The following is a 15572-nucleotide window of genomic DNA, read 5'->3' on the forward strand; positions in this document are numbered from 1 at the left end:
TGATCCTGTTATTTTTGTCACTACTTTAATTTCCCTTAACTTACAAAGACTTTTACTCTGATTGATCACTGCCTAACTGATTTTTCTTTTAAAACCTGAAAGATCAAACACAAGTCACATTGTCAAAGAAGCAGTGCTAGAAGCCCAAACAATTCTAAAAACTTGTTTAATTAGAAATACCAGTATACCCAGTGACATTTGATATTTGTGATATGCAATATTGATGACAACATACTCTCCCTGTACTCAATGTTTCAATAGCATTTAGTTCCTCAGTAAGGTGAGATAAAAAGTTACTTTCTCATGATCTCACACTTACATATTAAGCTTAAATTAACAGCTCTTTGTATTCATTGATTATTTTTGCTAGAGGTAAAAATAAAAGTGATGAATTTTCATTTCATAGATATTTCAAATATAATATAGCACCCATTTTTCCCCCTAGAAATCCTACTGAATGAAATGTCTTTATTTGAGAAAGAAATACTTATATGAATGTGATAACCTGAAAACACAAAATCCTGCGTACAAGAATCAGCCTCTCAGGCTGTTGGTGGTAAGGTTGTAACACAGAGACAGAAGTCAGGATGCTATAGACAAAATATTTGTGTTCTCTCAAATGGCAAGCCACTCCAGTACTCTTGCCTAGAAAATTCAATGGATGGAGGAGCCTGGTGGGATACAGTCCATGGGGTCACAAAGAGTGGGACACAACTGAGTGACTTCACAACTTCAGGACAAATCAGTTCAGTTCAGTTCAGTCACTCAGTCGTGTCCGACTCTTTGCGAACCCATGAATCACAGCACGCCAGGCCTCCCTGTCCATCAGCAACTCCCGGTGTTCACTCAGACTCACGTCCATCGAGTCAGTGATGCCATCCAGCCATCTCATCCTCGGTCACCCCTTCTCCTCCTGCCCCCAATACCTCCCAGCATCAGAGTCTTTTCCAATGAGTCAACTCTTCGCATGAGTTGACCACAGTACTGAGTTTCAGCTTCAGCATCAGTCCCTCCAAAGAAATCCCAGGGCTGATCTCCTTCAGAATGAACTGGTTGGATCTCCTTGCAGTCCAGGGGACTCTAAAGAGTCTTCTCCAGTACCGCACTTCAAAAGCATCAATTCTTCGGCTCTCAGCCTTCCTCACAGTCCAACTCTCACATCCATACATGACTACTAGAAAAATCATAGCCTTGAATAGATGGACCTTTGTTGGCAAAGTAATGTTTCTGCTTTTGAATATGCTATCTAGGTTGGTCATAACTTTTCTTCCAAGGAGTAAGCGTCTTTTAATTTCATGGCTGCAGTCACCATCTGCAGTGATTTTGGAGCCCAAAAAAATAAAGTCTGCCACTGTTTCCACTGTTTCCGCATCTATTTCCCATGAAGTGATGGGACTGGATGCCATGATCTCTGTTTTCTGAATGTTGAGCTTTAAGCCAACTTTTTCACTCTCCTCTTTCACTTTCATCAAGAGGCTTTTTAGCTCCTCTTCACTTTCTGCCATAAGGGTGGTGTCATCTGCATATCTGAGGTTACTGATATTTCTCCCGGCAATCTTGATTCCAGCTTGTGTTTCTTCCAGTCCAGCATTTCTCATGATGTACTCGGCATAGAAGTTAAATAAGCAGGGTGACAATATACAGCCTTGACGTACTCCTTTTCCTATTTGGAACCAGTCTGTTGTTCCATGTCCAGTTCTAACTGTTTCTTCCTGGCCTGCATACAGATTTCTCAAGAGGCAGGTCACGTGGTCTGGTATTCCCATCTCTTTCAGAATTTTCCACAGTTTATTGTGATCCACACACTCAAAGGCTTTGGTACAGTCAATGAAGCAGAAATAGATGTTTTTCTGGAACTCTCTTGCTTTTTCCATGATCCAGGGGATGTTGGCAATTTGATCTCTGGTTCCTCTGCCTTTTCTAAAACCAGCTTGAACATCTGTAAGTTCATGGTTCACATATTGCTGAAGCCTGGCTTGGAGAATTTTGAGCATTACTAGCATGTGAGATGAGTGCAATTGTGCAGTAGTTTGAGCATTCTTTGGCATAGCCTTTCTTTGGGCTTGGAATGAAAACTGATCTTTTCCAGTCCTGTGGCCATTGCTGAGTTTTCCAAATTTACTGGCATATTGAGTGCAGCACTTTCATAGTATCATCTTTTAGGATTTGAAATAGCTCAACTGGAATTCCCTCACCTCCACTAGCTTTGTTCATAGTGATGCTTTCTAAGGTCCACTTGACTTCACATTCCAGGGTGTCTGGCTCTAGATGAGTGATGACACCATTGTGATTATCTGGGTCATGAAGATCTTTTTTGTGCAGTTCTTCTGTGTATTCTTGCCATCTCTTCTTAATATCTTCTACTTCTGTTAGGTCCATACCATTTCTGTCCTTTATCGAGCCCATCTTTGCATGATTGTTCTCTTTGTATCTCTAATTTTCTTGAAGAGACCTCTAGTCTTTCCCATTCTGTTGTTTTCCTCTATTTCTTTGCATTGATCACTGAAGAAGGCTTTCTTATCTCTCCTTGCTATTCTTTGGAACTCTGCATTCAGATGCTTATATCTTTCCTTTTCTCCTTGGCTTTTCGCTTCTCTTGGCTCTTCGCTTTCCTTTCACAGCTATTTGTAAGGCCTCCCCAGACAGCCATTTTGCTTTTTTGCATTTCTTTTCCATGGGGATGGTCTTGATCCCCATCTCCTGTACAATGTCACGAACCACATTCCATAGTTCATCAGGCACTCAATCTATCAGATCTAAGCCCTTAAATCTATTTCTCACTTTCACTGTATAATCATAAGGGATTTGATTTAGGTCATCCCTGAATGGTCTAGCAGTTTTTCCTACTTTCTTCAATTTGAGTCTGAATTTGGTATCAAGGAGTTTGTGATCGGAGCCACAGTCAGCTCCTGGTCTTGTTTTTGTTGACTGTATAGAGATTCTCCATCTTTGGCTGCAAAGAATATAATCAATCTGATTTCGGTGTTGACCATCTGGTGATGTCCATGTGTAGAGTCTTCTCTTGTGTTTTTGGAAGTGGGTGTTTGCTATGACCAGTGCATTTTCTTGGCAAAACTCTATTAGTCTTTTCCCTGCTTCATTCCACATTCCAAGGCCAAATTTGCCTGTTACTCCAGGTGTTTCTTAACTTCCTACTTTTGCATTCCAGTCCCCTATAATGAAAAGGACATCTTTTTTGGGTGTTAGTTCTAAAAGGTCTTATAGGTCTTCATAGAACCGTTCAACTTCAGCTTCTTCAGCGTTATTGGTTGGGGCATAGACTTGGATTACCGTGATATTGAATGGTTTGACTTGGAAATGAACAGAGATCATTCTGTTGTTTTTAGGATGCATCCAAGTACTGCATTTCGGACTCTTTTGTTGACCATGATGGCTACTCCATTTCTTCTGAGGGATTCTTGCCCACAGTAGTAGATATAATGATCATCTGAGTTAAATTCACCCATTCCAGTCCATTTTAGTTCGCTGATTCCTAGAATGTCTACGTTCACTCTTGCCATCTCTTGTTTGACCACTTCCAATTTGCCTTGATTCATGGACCTGACATTCCAGGTTCCTATGCAATACTGCTCTTTACAGCATTGGACCTTGCTTCTATCACCAGTCACATCCACAACTGGGTATTGGTTTTGCTTTGGCTCCATCCCTTCATTCTTTCTGGAGTTATTTCTCCACTGATCTCCAGTAGCATATTGGGCACCTACTGACCTGGGGAGTTCCTCTTTCAGTATCCTATCATTTTGCCTTTTCATGCTGTTCATGGGGTTCTCAAAGCAAGAATACTGAAGTGGCTTGCCATTCCCTTCTCCAGTGGATCACATTCTGTCAGACCTCTCCACCATGACCTGCCCGTCTTGGGTTGCCCCGCAGGCATGGCTTAGTTTCATTGAGTTAGACAAGGTTGTGGTCCTAGTGTGATTAGATTGACTAGTTTTCTGTGAGTATGGTTTCAGTGTGTCTGCCCTCTGATGCCCTCTTGCAACACCTACCATCTTACTTGGGTTTCTCTTACCTTGGGCGTGGGGTATCTCTCCACAGCTGCTCCAGCAAAGCGCAGCTGCTGCTCCTTACCTTGATGAGGGGTATCTCCTCACTTCCTCCCTTCTTGACCTTCAATGTGGGATAGATCCTCTAGGCCCTCCTGCACCCATGTAGCCACCGCTCCTTGGGCAAATACGTATGTTGAAATCCAATCCCCAGTGTGATAGTATTAGGAAATGATTAGGTCATGAGGGCGGAGCCTTCATGAATGAGATTGTGTGTGTGTGTTAGTCTCTCAGTTGTGTCCCACCCTTTGCAACCCTATGGACAATAGCCTGCCAGGCTCCTCTGTCCATGGAATTCTCCAGGCAAGAATACTGAAAGGGATTGCCATTCCCTTCTCCAGGGAATCTTCCCCAGCCAAGGATCGAACCCAAGTTTCCTACTTTGCAGGCAGATTCTTTACCACCTGAGCCACCAGGGGAGAGATTAGTGCCCTTATAAAAGAGACTCTGGAGAGCTCCCTCACCCCTTCTGCCTTGTGAGGATGCATTGGGAAGAGGGCCTTCTGTGAACTGGAAAGTATTCTTTCAGAATCTGCCTGCATCTTGAACAGCCCAGCCTCCAGAACTATAACAAACTTCTGTATTTCATAAGACACCCAGTATACAATATTTGTTTACAATAAGCTGAAAAGACTGTCAGGCTGAAAAGACTGACAAAGGACTTTCCCAGGAAGGAATTTTCTGTCTACCAATAACTCTGCAAAATATTCTCAGCAATGGTGTAGTTCAGAGTGCAAAGAAGAAAACTTTATTTCCTGAAAACAGAGCAGAACCAACCAATGGAACTATCTGTGACAGTGAAAATGTTTTATATGCTGTGGTGTTCCATACAGTTGCCACCAGGCACATGTGGCTACTGGGCATTTGAAATGTGGCTAGCGCAACTAAGAAACTGATTTTTAAATTTTCATTTTATTTAAATTTATTTTTTTCCTGGTATTGAATAGGGTAACAATTCTTTTTTAAAACAATTTTTAGTGTATAGTGCATGTACAACATTGCATTAGTTTCTCCTGTACAGTCAAGTGTATCAGTTATACATAAACATATTAATATATCCACTCTTTTTTAGATTCTTTTCCCCTATAGGTCACTAAAAGTACTGAGAAGAATTTCCTGTGCTGTACAATAGGTCTTTATTCGTTACTGATTTTACTTTACTCAAATTTAAATAGCCACATGTAGCTAGTGGCTGGGCTTCCCAGGTGGCTCAGCTGGTAAAGAATCTCTCTGCCAATGCAGGAGACATGGGTTCAATCCCTGGGTCAGGAAGATCCCCTGGGGAAGGAAATGGCAACCCACTCCAGTATTCTTACCTAGGAAATCCCCATGGACAGAGAACCCTGGTGGGCTACCCCGAGCTTGTGGTTGCAAAGAGTAAGACACAACTGAGCAACTGAGCATGCATGCACACAAACACATACACACACACGCACACACACACACACACACACACACACACACTCCTAGGGCCTACCATCTTGGGTCTAGAGCTGTGGAATGCAGTAAATATGTTCTTATACCCTTAATTTCCTACTCTCAAGGAAAGAGCAACAATAGATTCTTTGAAGGGAATAGTTTGAGTGAAGAATGGAGAAGACTACTTTCATAGTCCTAATTTCCAGTTGCATTCATTGTATGCTTCTCAGTTTCAGTTTGTGGGTCAGTAAAATCCAATTCAAATTGCACTATGGTTTTACTGAGGAGCAAAACTGGGAGGGTGAACAGGTCATTTTACAGGAAGGGGCTGATCTGGAATTTAGTCTGGTTGTTTTGTTTCTCTCTTAATTTTAATTTTCTCATCTGCAAAACAAAAGGTAGAGCTACAAACACTAGGGCATCACCTGGTCACAACGTTTTACATTCCTATCCAGTTGATAAGACCTAATTCAAATATTTTTTAAAATCAGTATTATTGCTTCACAGAAATAGAAATAAAACTCTTAGAAATCTACTGATTGAAGATAAAGCTTTAAAGAAGTGCTAGAAAATCTCGGGATTTTCTGCAGGAAAGATTTTGTGACAGATCAGAAATATAGTAGTTCAAATGTATGCTTTCCTAGGAGAGTAAAAATGGACAGTAGAGGGTACATGTTGTTGTTGTTCAGTTGCTAAGCTGTGTCTGACTCTTTGTGACCTCATGGACTGCAGTACACCAGGCTTCCCTGTCCTTCACTCCTGGAATTGGTTCAAATTCCTGTCCATTGAGTCGGTAATGCTATCTAACCATTTCATCCTCTGCTGCTCCCTTCTTCATTTGCCTTCAATCTTTCCCAGCATCAGAGTCTTTTCCAATGAGTCAGTTCTTCACATCAGGTTGCCAAAATATTATAGCTTTAGCCTCAGCAAGAGTCCTTCCACTTAATATTGATCTCCTTTTGGATTGACTGGTTCTATCTCCTTGCAGTCCAAGGGACTCTCAAGAGTCTTCAATACCATAGTTCAAAAGCATCAATTCTTCAGTGCTCAGCTTTCTTTATAGTCCAACTCTCACATCCATACATGACTATTGGAAAAACTGTAGCCTTGACTAGATGGACCTTTGTTGGCAAAGTAATGTCTCTGCTGCCTAACCACTTCCAGTTTATCTTGACTCATGCACCTAACATTTCCAGTTTCTATGCAATATTGTTCTTTGCAACATCAGACTTTACTTTCATCACCAGACACATCCACAACTGAGCATCAGTTCTGCTTTGGCCCAGCTGTTTCATTCTTTCTTTTAGTAATTATTAGTAGCTGTCCTCCACTCTTCCCCAGTAGCAGATTGGACTCCTTCCGACATTAAGGGGGTGGCTATCTTCCTTGGTCATATCTTTTTGCCTTTTCATACTGTTCATAGGGTTCTCACAACAAGAATACTAGAGTGGTTTGCCATTCGCTCCTCCAGTGGACCAAGCACATTTTGTCAGAACTCTCCACTATGACCCTTCCATCTTGTGTGGCTCTGCACAGCATGGCTCATAGCTTCCTTGAGTTAGTAGAGGGTATGCTGCCGCTGCTGCTAAGTTGCTTCAGTCGTGTCCGACTCTGTGCGACCCCATAGACGGCAGCCCACCATCCTGGGATTCCCCAGGCAAGAACACTGGAGTGGGTTGCCATTTCCTTCTCCAGTGCAGGAAAGTGAAAGGTGAGAGTGAGGTCACTCAGCCGTGTACGACTCTTCGCGACCCAGGCACTGCAGCCTACCAGGCTCCTCCATCCATGGGATTTTCCAGGCATGAGTACTGGAGTGGGGTGCCATTGCCTTCTCCAGTAGAGGGTATACATATGCTTATTGCTGTACCACTTATTTCGACAAGTTCCGTTTGCTTATGGGCTTCCTTAGTGGCTCAGCGGCAAAAAATCTGCCTGCCAATTCAGGAGATGCAAGAGATGCAGTTTCAATCCCTGGGTCAGGAAAAATACCCTGGAGAAGAAAAAGGCAACCCACTCCAGTATTCATGGGAAATCCCATGAATAGAGAAGTCTGGTGGGCTTTGGGTCACAAAGATTCAGACATGACTGAGCAACTAAACAGCAACAAAGCAGCCACAAAAGATCTGCCAAGGTGTCTCAGCACTGGACTCCGGGCAGTAGAGTCAATGCTAACTCAAAGTGATCAGCTATCCTGAGTGAGAGGCCTGGGAATCAAATGCGCGCATACAAGCAAGGGTTTGCAAGGAGTATTCAGATAATTATTCCTTAGGCAACAAATTCTCATGGTGAGGGAGGCAGAGTTTTATTTGGTTTGCTTTACATTTCAGCCTTGGCAAATGGGGTACCATGTAAAATCTCAACTAGTGGGTGTTTTGTTTGTAATTACTTCTGTTTGCTAAAATAGGCTGAGTTTATAAGGATCACACTCTGCTCTGTGACTTGTAGTGTGAAATGACCTCACACTGAAGCCACCAGCAAAGTGCTGTGCCATCCAGGACTGCTTTTCACCATACCCCTCCTCCAACATAAAAGATCCTGTTTCTTTGAAAAATAGACAAGGAAATTCCATCTTCAGCCACCAAAGCTTATTATTCTATTTTCAGATGTGTGGTTTATAACATTTAAAAATGTATGTAAGCTAGTCTACACCTAATATTTCAGGAGAGATGACCAGTTGAAACTTTAAATATTCAATACTTTTCTTTCTGCCTTTTAGCAAACTTTCTATGTAGTTCTAATGGGCTCTTAAAATATGAGGTAACCACCTCATAGCCACTTTATTTAAAAAGTTCACTGTTAAGGTGATTTGGCTAATCTGACATCAGGGAAAACCAAAGTTCAAATTTCATGCTTTGGAAAGCAATAAAATTCACCACCTGGAAATCCAGAGGCACAAGCAAATTGATATTCAGAGCAGGTGTGCTGGCCCCATAGAAATGTGGCCCAAGCCATTCAGTGGTTCTGGAAGGAAAGTGAGGGTCCCAGCAGGGCAGCAACTTCTTGGAGAGCCTTTGCTGATAAGGTTCTAGCTGGACATGACATAAGCATCCATTGTCTTGCAAAGAAGGATCTGTCAGTTACGCCTAGGATAGGAATAGGGGAGTTCAACCAAATAGTTCAAACGATCATCTTCAAATGAAAGAACTAAAAACAACAGACCCCACAGGTTTATATACTCAAACCCTAGAGGGCATTTCCCTATTTTTTTTTTTTTCTATTTTTGGTTCTCTTTTTTTTTTTTTCTTTTGTCTCAGACTGGGATCAGGAAAAAAAATGCTATATACTGCCAGAAAGAGTATTTACAGAGCACCAGCCACACCTATTAAGTCCTCTAGTTCAGATCACATGGGAATGATTTCTAGACATCCAATTATTTAATATTTACCAACCACTAATACTATTCTGACAAAATCGTTGGAGTATTTGATGTAGTCATTAGTGAAGAACTCAAAAAAGGTATGAAAAGACAGGACTATCATGAATTCATTAATTCTCTAAGCTTCCACCTATGGTGGTAGACTGCATTCGTACCTGTATCCACACCTTCTGTCATGTGGCTTTGAAGTTTCTTCCACTAGCCTTGGAGTATATTTTGCCACTCAGTGGAGGTTGAGCTTGATCATGTGACTTGCTTGGTAAATAAAATACTAATGGAAGTGATAGAATCACGTTTGAAGTGTTTGTGTGCAGTGAAGTTTTTACCCTTTCATGCTCCTGACTCTGTCAGGGGAATATTCTTCTGATTAGCTGCCGTCCCTTCATCCTAGGGTTCTAGGAACAGACAGGAGCATAGCCCACAGCAAGGAGTCAAGCCCACTGGACCCACAGCTTGATTAGAATCTCCCAGCTGATCTCAGCATAGATCTTCTGGTCCACAGTTTACCTCAGAACCATACCTTGTAGTTTTGTGTGATAACAAGTTTTACTATGATTGGTTACAGAGCATTTTTACAGTAGATGTTGACAAAGATATGTTTTACATGCTAGGCAGTGTGCTGTACCCTGGGGAACCTCCAGATGAATTAGAGACAGTCTCTGCCTTTGAGTCTCTTGGATTGCAAGGAAATCGAACCAGCCAATCATAAAGGAAATCAGTCCGGAATGTTCATTGGAAGGACTAATGCTGAAGCTGAAGCTCCAATACTTTGGCCACCTGATGCAAAGAACTAACTCACTAGAGAAGACCCTGATGCTGAGGAAGATTGAAGGCAGGAGGAGAAGGGGATGACAGAGGATGAGATGGCTGGATGGCATCATCGACTCAGTGGACATAAATTTGAGCAAGCTCTGGGAGTTGGTGATGGACAGGGAAGCCTGGTGTGCTGAAGTCCATGGGGTCGCAAAGAGTCAGACATGACCAAGTGACTGAATTGAACTGAACTTGCCTTTGAGAGACTCTGGCTGTAAATCGCACACTGTAGTTAGTGCTATGAGAGGTCTGGACCAGGTACTCAGGAAAGAGTTATATGACTGCTATGCATGCTCAGTCCCTCAGTCATGTCAGACTCTTTGTGATCCCGTGGACTGTAGCTTGCCAGGCTCCTCTGTCCATAGGATCCCAGGAAAGAATACTGGAGTGAGTTGCTATTTCTTCCTCCAGGGGATCTTCCTAACCTAGGGATCAAACCCACGTCTCCTGAATCTCCTGTGTCTCCTGCATTGGCAGGAAGGTTCTTTACCACTGAGCCACTTGGAAGACCCTACATGACTGGCAGCTATTTCTATTATTCCCCACCTACTAAACTAAGCATGTTCTAGCTCTTCCAACTGATAAGCTTGTGTTGCTGCTGCTGCTGCTGTCGCTTCAGTCGTGTCCAACTCTGTGAGACCCTGGCAGCCCACCAGGCTCCCCTGTCCCTGGGATTCTCCAGGCAAGAACACTGAAGTGGGTTGCCATTTCCTTCTCCAATGCATGAAAGTGAAAAGTGAAAGTGAAGACGTTCAGTTGTATCTGACTCTTAGTGACCCCATGGACTGCAGCCCACTGGGCTCCTCCGTCCATGGGATTTTCCAGGCAAGAGTACTGGAGTGGGGTGCCATTGTTAGAACATCACTATCAGGAATGGCTGAATTGAGAAGAAACTTGACCACTTAGCCCACTCCCTAATGCAGCTCTCCTGCCCCTAACCATCACATCTTGTAGAGTAGGAAACAGGCTCAGAGAGGTTAAGTGATTTTTCTCAGAGTTGGTAACAGTGTCAGGATTAGAACTATGTTTTTCTGACTCCAGATATGCGCCATTTCCATGAAACTGAGATAGCCACTTTATCTTGGGGGTGGCAATGATCAAGTCTGCAGGGGACTTTGTGCAGCCCATCATGGAGTATCACCTCTGAAGTGTATAGGAGTTCAGGCTACCCAGGACTGTGATTATAGCTTCCCAACAGCACTATCCTTTCTCTTGGCACACTAAGTGATGGAAAGGCTTTGGGAAGAAAAGTAAAAGCACTGCAGTTATCCCTTTCCCACAGTTTAACTGCTCTTTTGCAGAGGATTCTGTGGTGTAAGACCTTAAGTAATTGCTCATATATGGCAGTCTTGCCAGAATTTAATTCTTCTGCCTCCTCTGGTGATAGTTAATATTCCAGCAGGGGCTAGATTTTACCATGGGTATTCACTTAGCTCCGTGGGTATGGAAGCATGGTGTCCTTTTCCAACTCTGCTAAATCCACTCTATGCAAGCCAAAACTTCCTCTCCACCCCCAACACACACAAACACACACACATGTCTGAGACAAGCCTCACTCTTCCCTATAGCAAGTCCATTAGGTAGACAAATATTATATCCCCCTTTGTTAATGAGAAACCTGGAATTAAGAGAAGTTTTGAAGATTTTCTGAGGATTAGAACAAGATTCCTACTTGTAGAATGAGGACTCCTGTCCAGTCTTTTTATCTCCAAATGCTTTGGTTTTGAGTAATAATGGAGGTACTTGCCATTCTGCTCTGGGTACCCCATCTCAGTATTCATAGTTCATGCCATAGTTCAGTGCCAAGGCAAAGCAGTTAATACCAAAACCTCTTCCTTATTTTTTTTTCCCCCAAAGAAGAAAGCTCAAGAAAAATTCATTATTGACAAGTGACTTAAAACAGATAACATACGTTTTCCTTCCTCAAGTCCAGGCTGTTGCAGCATCATCTCCAGCCTCCACAGTCAGATCTCAGTGCTCTTGAGAGAGGTCAAGGTTAGACATTGAGTTCTGTATTTCCAAGTATTAACACACCAGGTAGGGAGCATTTGCAATCATGCTGAGGTCTTGGGCAGCTCATTTGAGCTGTTCTTTCACTGATGCCCCATCAAACCACCTTGAGCCTGCATGGATGTTGTTCTCAAATGTTGGCAGGAAACCTGCCACACTGGGACTTTCACACTGGAGTGAAGAATGTAAAGACGAGCAAGTAAAATGGAGACCTAAATGACTTTTTTTTTTTTTTTTAGAAATCCTTTTAATTGTCCAAGTAGAAACCTAAATCTAATACTCAGCCCCTCCACCTCTAAGTTGATTGTTTTAGCCCAAGGGCATCAAATGCCCACATTCTCTCCCTCCCCCACCTCTCTGTCCTCACTCTTTCCTCAAACCCCCAAAACAAGAGGGGCAGCCCCCCCTCCCCCCGCCAATTTCCTTATGACCTGAAGGAATGAGTCTTGTCAAGTTAGTTCCATTTTCCTATTGTGAGTTGTTATAATAAATTTAAGAGGCCACCGGAGTCCTTTGAGTTAGGAACAAATCACAAATCATCATAATGCTACACCTATTTCTGTTTTATGACAGCAATAAATCAAAAGCGGTCTCACAGTGCGAAAACCAGCTACAGCACTCACAAGTGCCAGGCTTCTGGAGATGCCAATGCTCAAACGTCTTTAGCTTTGCAGTGTGTGTTTTGGCTCCTGGAGGCTTAATTTTTCAATTAAGGATTTTTTTTTAAAGTGTGTATGTGTGTGAAAGAGAGAGAGAACAGAGTCAGGTAAATTCACCAGCCCAGACAATGAGGCTCTTGTTCTTTATGAATTTTATTTATTTATCTTAGTTTTACCGTCGTGTTGATATGATTTTTGAAAGGAGTATTGGATATGGAGTCCAGCCAAAGAGTGTTTACACAAAATTTAATATGACCTTGATTGTAAATGAAAGGCAAGTCTTCTGAAGATGCTGCATGGCTTTATACCATCAAGGGCTCTAAAAAATCTGCTCAGATTTCACCTACAAGTTGTGTTTCCTAGGTATGGGTTAGAATTCCAGCTGGCTCTGCAAAATATTTCTTTCATGATTCTGGGCAATTGGAATAATTTAAGAAGAGGCTTGGTACTTACATTGGCTTTCCTGGTAGGCAACTGAATTTTTGACAATGCCATTATCATTTTCTGAAAATTAAGCATTATGGTTCAGAGAATATTTTTTAGCTTTAGATTTATTTCCTGAAATAACTTATTAGTTGTTACTAATAAAAGGAAAAGCATTAAGAGCTAAGGTTTTGAAACAAAGAAACTGTTCTTGTAGTTCAAAAATATGTCTGGGTACTAATCTTTGATATACTAAATCGCTTTGGTCATGTCTGACTCTTTGCAACCCCATGGACTGTAGCCCATCAGGCTCCTCTATCCATGGAATTCTCCAGGCAAGAATACTGGAATGAGTTGCCATGCCCTCCTCCAAAAGTGATCTTCTCGACCTAGGGATCGAACCAGTATCTCCCGCATTGGCAGGCAGTTTCTTTTACCACTAGTGCCACCTGGGAGGCCCAATCTTTTCTATAAGTTTGTGCTAATACATCTTTTGAAAAAAAAAATCACCTTTTTTCTTTTTCAAAAAGCAAAGTTATATTGAAATTATATCTCACCTTTAATTCAGAGACCACCAAAAGTTGTATTAATTATCTCAAGTACAGGTTCTGTCAGATAAGCCTCACTCTGGTATCCATAATCAACACCAAAGACTTATCTTAGGTTGCTGCTTCCTCTTCATAGCCATGACAGTGGTCAGTTTCTTCCTTTACAATGTTTTAATAAAACTTCCCTATCCATTTTCCAGTACAGACCTTTGCCTACTTGCTTGGGCAGCATTTTCACAGCCTCCTGACCAGCCTTTCTTTTGTTACCTTTCAATCATTTGTGCAAAGCAATGTCAGATTATTTTCTCTAAAGCTCCATTTTCACCATTTTATTCCCCTCATTATTTAAGATGCTCTAGTGACTATCTATTGTCCACTGCACAGAAGCAGAGCACCACCTAGGCTGTGGAGGTGGATGAGTCAAAATGAACCATCACAGTTTCACTCACAGACAGCATGCCCAGACAGACCGCAGAGAAGGTTACATCCTCTGGGGCTGGCTGTGATCAAGGGTTGGTCTTCGACATGTTTTTAGATACATTATATTTATTACGCTTCCAACTAGACCCTGGAAAATTGATTCACTCTAATAACATACACAAAGACAGTTACAAACTAAGGTGCAGTTTATTAATTTGCAGTGGCCCAACCACCACCAGGCCTGGGAACAGGACTGGTCAGATGGTAACCAGGCACTCCCTTCCTGGTGAGTGGTTCCTCCAGGGAGACTAGACTATTTATCAGCTGGTGTGTGGGGAGCACAGAATCGGAAAAAGGAAATTGATTGTTGCCTGAAGGAAATATGCGTCACACTCATACAACCCAATGTTAACCTTCTCCACCCAAAGGATAGCTCAGACTAAGAAACAGAACTATCCTTATCATTTAAATCAAATCACCACTTTCCCAGGAGAGTGATGGATAAACAAAGATGGTTCTTTTCTTATTGTTATTATTTACTTGTTCATGTCAGTTTTCTATACCTTAAAAAAAGGGACACTTTTTTTCAGATTTTGTGTCATTATGGCATCTCTTTATGACATGTAGCTACATACAGCCTTTTTTTTGTTTTAGGCTCCTTTCCTAATGTTGTAAGATTTCATGAACAAGCTGTCCCTAATTTGCAGTATAATGAAAGACAAAATTGTGCAGCTTCTAGTCATTGCCTGTTGTTAGTTGACTATGCCCATTTTGAGACAGATGGCTCATCCTTGTCTCTAAATGCATGGATTAATCTGATTTTCATTCATGTATCCCTATCCGATTACCAAATGCCCCTGAAATCCTTGTCCCAATGATAAAGCCTTTGCCTTGCCTAAAGAACCCCACCAAGAGTCTATCTACCTCCTCTGCACGTGTTAATCCAACAGTTTTCATTCAGAGCTCACTCTGCCAGACACCAAGGCCTCACTTCTCTGGAGTGAAGTGTATTATACAAATAATCACAGCACAGTTTGGTAAAATCTTTAATAAGAGGTAGCCACTAAGTGTGGAGAGCTTCCCTGGTGGCTCAGATGGTAAAGAATCTCCCTGCAATGCAGGAGGCCAAGGTTCAGTCCGTGGGTTGGGACGATCCCCTGGAGAAGGGAATGGCTACCCACTCCAGTATTCTTGCTCAGAGAAGTCCAAGGACAGAGGAGCCTGACAGGCTACAGTCCACAAGGTCACAAAGAGTCAGACACAACTGAGCAACTAGCACTTTCACTTCACTATGTGTGGAAGAAATGCTTAAAAGACGAGATTGATTTTGTTCTGGGGACTGACCCTATGCTTTACAGAAGAAGTGACACCTAACTCTAACCTTTCAGGATGTAGTAGGTAGAACGATGCTTCTCAAAGATATCTACATCCTAATCCCCAGAATCTGTGAATAGAATATGTTACATGGAAAAGGAGAATTAAAAGTGAAGATTGAACTAAGATTGCTAATCAGCTGACCCTGAAATGGGGAGATTATCTTGGATTATATAAGTAAACTCAATGGAATCACAAGGATCCTGAAATGTGGAAGCAGGAGGCAGAAGAAGAGTCAGTGTCAGAGTGATGTGATATAAGAAAGACTCATACTGCTAATTTAAAGATTGTAGGGGACCACAGGACAGGAGCATGGGGAGTCTCTAGCAGCTGAAAAAGATAAGGAAACAGATTCTCCCCTTCAGAAAGGAATTCACCTCTGATTTTGGCCCAGCAAATCATGCCTTCCATTTCTGACATCCAGAACTATGAGAAAATGAATTTTATTCTATCAAAGATCCTA

The sequence above is a fragment of the Capra hircus genome, chromosome 5, assembly GCF_001704415.2.
Source record: "Capra hircus breed San Clemente chromosome 5, ASM170441v1, whole genome shotgun sequence".
Lineage (NCBI taxonomy): Eukaryota > Metazoa > Chordata > Mammalia > Artiodactyla > Bovidae > Capra > Capra hircus.